This window comes from Lutjanus erythropterus, chromosome 3, assembly GCF_056507025.1.
Source record: "Lutjanus erythropterus isolate fLutEry1 chromosome 3, fLutEry1.hap2, whole genome shotgun sequence".
Classification (NCBI taxonomy): domain Eukaryota; kingdom Metazoa; phylum Chordata; class Actinopteri; order Lutjaniformes; family Lutjanidae; genus Lutjanus; species Lutjanus erythropterus.
Window position 1 is genome coordinate 32,045,700 of NC_139319.1, and position 6,097 is coordinate 32,051,796.

General features: G+C 37.9%; 1 pseudogene across 1 annotated transcript; it reads left to right on the forward strand.

Annotated features, from left to right (window-relative positions):
* Positions 1 to 935: 935 nt before the first annotated feature.
* LOC146330317 (N-acetylaspartate synthetase-like) lies at positions 936 to 5,408 on the forward strand (annotated as a pseudogene). Its single transcript, XR_014769282.1, has 3 exons — positions 936 to 1,086; positions 2,542 to 2,706; positions 4,642 to 5,408. The product of XR_014769282.1 is annotated as an N-acetylaspartate synthetase-like (transcript).
* Positions 5,409 to 6,097: the final 689 nt, after the last annotated feature.

Sequence of the window (6,097 nt, forward strand, 5' to 3'; positions counted from 1 at the left end):
GTTTTGCCATGGTTGTAGCCTTGCCAGCAGTACAAGAAGTAAAAATTGAAGTGGATCTATGTAAATTAATGATCACGAAAATAAATAAATAATCATTTCTGTTTGAAGCAAGAAGGCATGATGTATCTCGCACAATCAAAAAAGTGCTGGGTTGTCTGTGTAAACACATTGCTGTGTTGCTCTTATTGGATCAAAAGGGTTGTGAGGGATTAACTCACAGCTGAAGAGCTGGGTGGGCTACTTTAACACAGCTACTGGTTTGATCATTTGCTGCTCATCATCAATAAAGTTCTCTTTCAGTCAGAGCTTCACAGAGCTCACAGTGGGCAGGAGTTCATAGCAGGCTGATTTAAATTAATTTCACTGTAAACTGTTTTTTCCCTGTCGTATTCATTAACTATCTTACTAGCTATAGCAGTTTCTTACTTAATTTTAGCTAGCTAACTTTAACAATTGTTGTAATTTTAGCTGATAAACTATATCTATTGCCTTAATTCTGCAGTTAAATGTGTGGCAGTCTCCTGGCTCTTAATGTTCCCCACACATTCCTGAAAATAGGTGTCACATCGGAGAGATCCTCCCTAACCTTACCTGACAAACTGGTACTTGCTTTGTCTCCCTTTCACTGAGAGCAACACATCTTTTAACATGTGGGACCTGATACGAGTGTGTGAATGGCCTCCAAACATCAGTTGAGAATCTTATCTGACGAATGCTCCAACAGCAGCTGCAAAGCCTCTGGGGCACCATACTATCTCAGACAAGAGACAGCATAGAGAAACTCGCACAGCAGTTGGGCTTCTGCCTCTAGTTCTATACCTGCAGCCTTTGTATCAGAACCTAAGCCTGACTTATACTTTGATTTGAAGTAGTAGTAGTTTGATATGGATGAAAACGCACCAATAAAGGATGTACAAAAACAGGACGACGGACTCCAAACTATAGTCGTGCGTGAGTTTGAGCCCGCCGACAAACCAGAGGTCCAGCGGCTCTTTTATGAGGGGCTGATGGAGATGATACCAGACACCGCCTTCAGAGGTTTGAGACATCATCCTGAGAGTCTCCTGCTTTATGCTGCTATGACAGGTAAGATACTACATAAATGATTGTCAGCTTGGTGCAATACAATGCAATTTTTAGATCAGTGATTTCCAAAGTGTGGGCCGCAGCCCAGTGGTGGGCTGTGAAGGCCCTGCAGGTGGGCCTTGAGAGGTCATGAAAAATAAATAAATGAAACATTTAAGTTTGAAATTACTACAAAACATGTATGATTATTCTAAAAAAAAAAATGTAATTAGAAACATAAAAATAAAGGCATGTGATTTAGCCATGTGGTTATTCTTCATTTATCTGACCTACTGTAGACAGATGTTACATCTTATTTGGAGACCAGTCATATTATCTCCTCATGTGCACATTTAGTCTCATGTGTTGCTCAGAGTTGCAATTGAAGGTTTGGGTGGCCCACAGAAGATTTTGATAGTTTGATGTCTCACCTAATAAACGAGCACTCCCTCCTTCAGGTTTATCGAAAATTTCAAAATGACCAAATTTGGAGATTGGTAGGAGGTCGTTTTTAAAGGAGAGCAACAAAGCACGTTGATTAGGAGTGTTGAGACCAAGCAGAGACACTAGATAATAGTTGCTTTATCAGCAAACATTCAAATAATTTTTATATATGCTTTATAACCCAATTATTAAGCAACTGTAAAATTTTGAAAGTGGCAACTGTACAATAATGATCCAGGTAATGTTTATAGAAAAACATGTTCTTACTTCCAACTCATCAAATACGGCAGGTTGGTCAGTGGTCCTACACTTTAAACTACGATGCTGTGGGTAAATATGCAACATCTTGATAGCCTTTTAAAATAAAGGCACAAAAACTACTTGACTCAGTTTAGAAAAGATCACACTTTGGGTTAAAATAAGGACATTACTTATGTAAGTTTGCGTCGTAAAGTAATGTACATAAGATATTATAATCTTTAGTTGCAACTTCATAAGAGACATCTAAATAAAGTTTAAAAACCATTTACAAACTAATTATCGGCCAGTAATTGAGTGTTACCAAAGTATTTGGTCCATCTCTCTATGTAAGGATTTCTTCAAATCATGTGGTAATCATTAATAAATAATGTAGTATGTAAATGTTATAATGTGTGCAGCAATAGACTCTTTCTAATTTAATCAGAGTGTAACTGTGACTATCTCTTATAAACTGAAACAAAATATGACTCATAACACAAACTAATGATAAAATAATAGAAATTATAAAATAATTAGTAAACATAATTAATAGTCATGATTAATGATGGTTATTGTTACCAACAGGACTTTTTTCTTTTGTGGTTATTATTCTTGTGTGTCTTTTTTTATGTTGTAATAAATAATGTTGTATTCAAGCGATTATTTTCACATTGTGTTGTATTATTCTCTTGTGTTTTCACTGTGAGATCAACTTCATTCTGCAGCAATGAAGAAAGTTTAGATTTTTGATTTCACACATTAACACATCTGCTCATATCTTCCCTCCCGCAGTTACATGTTTTATCATCACCATGTGTTGGTGGGTGATAGTACTCCTCCCTGCCATTGTGCTGTGTGGACGCTACTTCTACAGCAGACGTGTGATCCATGGTTATCTGCAACATGCCATCAGCAGAGACATGGGAGACATTGAAGGCTTTTATACGAAATCATCGGGTATAATATATATATATATATATATATATTTAAATTTCAAGTGCTGTGTGTTTTGAAAAATTGTATACTATTTCTAACTTGGTGCATAGGGTAGAATTTAGGCACATATGAAATTATTGCTTGATTAATTATACCAATATATAAAAAGGGTCTTCCTAATATAACAGGAGTATACTGATTTTGAATCCTGCACAGCCATACATCCAGGACAGACTGAACCCTAAGAGCAATCTGTTTATATTTTACATGGTTGCTAATTACAGTCTTTAGCCTACATAAAAATGTACTAACATACTGATTAGTGACTAACATACTACTTGCTGTAACTTTGCTTGGGAAGATGTAAACACAGGGTCACTTCATCTGAAGAATCTGAACTGGCAGCAGACATTAAGAATATCTATATAGAAATAAGCTGATCTTCAGACAGAAGTATCAGTATTAAACTGAGACCATTTCATTTAAAACTCCTTGTAGTAGCTAAAAATACATTAAGGGGGAAATAATACAATATCTGTAGCTGTCTGTCTGAAGTAACTGTCTTTTTATAGATTATTAAAAGTTTGAGGCCTTGCTAGTCAAAAGGAATCTATAAAAGAGCTGTAGGAAACAGTTCTGTGTAGCAAACTACTGAAAAATGTGTTACGGCTGCTGAATTGTGGGATGAACTACTAACAAGCACAAAGAAGCCAGAAGTCAGTTTATATAAGCTGCCAACATATGAGGATACAGATGTGAAGTATCAGCAGGATGAATGGGAAAACTGTGGTATCCTGACAGTCATTAACATTACGCCTAAATTACAATTGTTCATTTATTCAGACAAACTGTAAAGGTTGAGGCTAAGCTATGAGAGGCCTGGTTTGATTTTTGTCAGGTTAAATGACGATCTTAGCTGGTGATTCGGTATAGTTGGATCATTTCTCACAGAAAAGCAAGTAAGGACAAGGGACAGTGGGATATAATGGCAATAATGAGTTTGTCAATCAAACCTTTCTTTTCTGGTAGATGTGGAATGCTAAAATAAGCCTTTGACATGAAATATATATATTGTTATCTACAGTCACTTTGTTAGCATTTGAACCCGTGGCTGCACATTGTGGTAATGATCATTTTCCCCTTGGAAATGTTTTTTAGAGTACGACGCATTGCACTCTGTCTCTATAGCTGCAGTACCTTTATTCACCTTCCATTTAGACACTCACAACAAGAAACAAAAGTAGGGTTACAAATGAGGCACATCAGCCAGTTCAGGATTAGTGTTTTCTGTAGACTTGAGCAGCTCCCTTTGCTATGGACTTAGGTCTTGGTGACTTTGCACATCTGTTACATTCAAAACGCTATACAGCACAGTAAAGGAAAGGGCAGAACTCAAAAAACACAATATGGCTACTTTAAAAAGAAATAGTAACTAAGAAACTAGAAAACCTGGATTATGTAATTCCCATGACTCTCATCATTTTATAATAAAAACATTACACCACAGAGAGTTAGCAGTCATATTGCTGGTAAATTTAACAAGCTTACTGAGAAGACTGTTCTGTCCAGAGGTTACAAAACACTGTCTGATAATGGAGGCTGTATAGATCGTTGTGTAATTCTAAACAGACTTTAACACCTTCTTCACTATTGCTACTTCCTCAGTGCTAATGTGTAACCTGGCTGTGCCTGTGAATTACAGGCTTTCCTTGACACTAAGAGACCTACAGTAAAGTCATGACTAAAAAGGATATTGTGTGTCATATTTGGCTGATTGTTGTTATGATAAGATCAGGTTGGTTGGGGAGGAAAACTATTGTCTTGCTGTGAAAAAAGAGACTTGAATGAACTCATGAGACATGAATTATGTTTTAAACAGGATGATTTTCTCTTTTCACTGCGTTTTCACATCTTGTATTTCTCATGTTCATGTTGCATTCTTGTCCTCCACCTCAGACTCCTGTCTGTGGGTAGCAGTGCTCGAAGGAAAAGTGGTGGGTGTCGTAGCAGCCGTCGGACAGCAGAAGTCAGGAGGTGCTGTCGAGTTGCAGCGGATGGTTGTCGATCGGAGCTATCGGCAGCGTGGAGTTGGCATGGCACTGGGACGAAAGGTTCTGGAGTTCGCTGTCACTCACAGATACTCCTCTGTTGTCCTGGGAACCACAGCATACACCCATGCTGCCCACCGGCTCTACCAGCGCCTGGGCTTCGGCTGTGTCGGGGTCACCAACGGACACGTCACACCTGGTGCGAGACGGTCCTTACTGGACCGGCTCTTCTACAGGGTCCGCCATCATCACTACTGCCTCTATGTAAAAAAATAGCAAGATTTTTTCAGATGGACAAAACTGATTTCAGTGGGAATGCAGAGGACTACACTGATATGAATTTTCAAGACTGTCTACACCAAACTGACGCCCTCTGTTTTCTGTTCAAATGCCTGTGTTTTCCTGACAACCCATGTAAGTGAATGATGACTGACTTTTCTCAAAAGTTGAGTGAAGTGTTGTTATTGAACCACTGAACTGGTTTGGGATCAGTTCAGCATGGCTGATTTTGGCAATACTGACTTCAAGTAAAGTGGTACTGTTTGGACATGTCCTTAAATGTTGCAAGGCCAGTTTTGATGACAGTCCCAGGGTGATGTAGCTCACAGGATTACCTGATAGACAGACAACAGTTAACTAGTTTAGTGGGCTCTAAAGTTGACTAAACGCTGTTTGATATCTGACATTAGCCAGTTAGCTTGATTAGTTGAGGATCTAGACACCTATTTAGCTGAATCAGCCCTGGGGGCCCAGAAGTCAAACCCAGATGAAATGTAAGCTACAGTTAACAGCAGACAGAGGGTTAGCCTACTTTAGCAATGAGTAAACTAGCTGACTGCTATTTGCATACCTTGGTAATGTACTCTGGCCTCTTGACATTTAATGGCATCTTTATGACAAAGTTCAAATGGTACCATTTTACATGACTTCAAGGAAAATATTCATGGCACACTTGAAAATGTCTCATGATGGCCAGTATGAAACATATTGTATTTATATAAACATAAAGCTAAAAATACCTACATGAAAGAGTAAATATATAAATATACAGGATATGTCTGGCTGTATAGGCAGATGTTAATCAGAAATTTCTTAAATGATGTCTGTGATTCTATGATTGTCTTTAATGCTCTGTGTGCTTTTGTTTTCTTTCTTATCTGCTGTTCTCAGGTATCTCTTGCAAAAGAGAAATTAATATCAATGAGGTTACTTAATTAAATAAGTGATGACATCATCAGGGTTATTTTTAATTTATTTCACAAACTTTGGAAAGCTCCCTCCAGCCTGTCCTCTTTCTGATGAGTTAACTGATCTTCACATTTGCTCATATTCATGAAGTCCTGTTGGCCTTTCCCATTGTCATT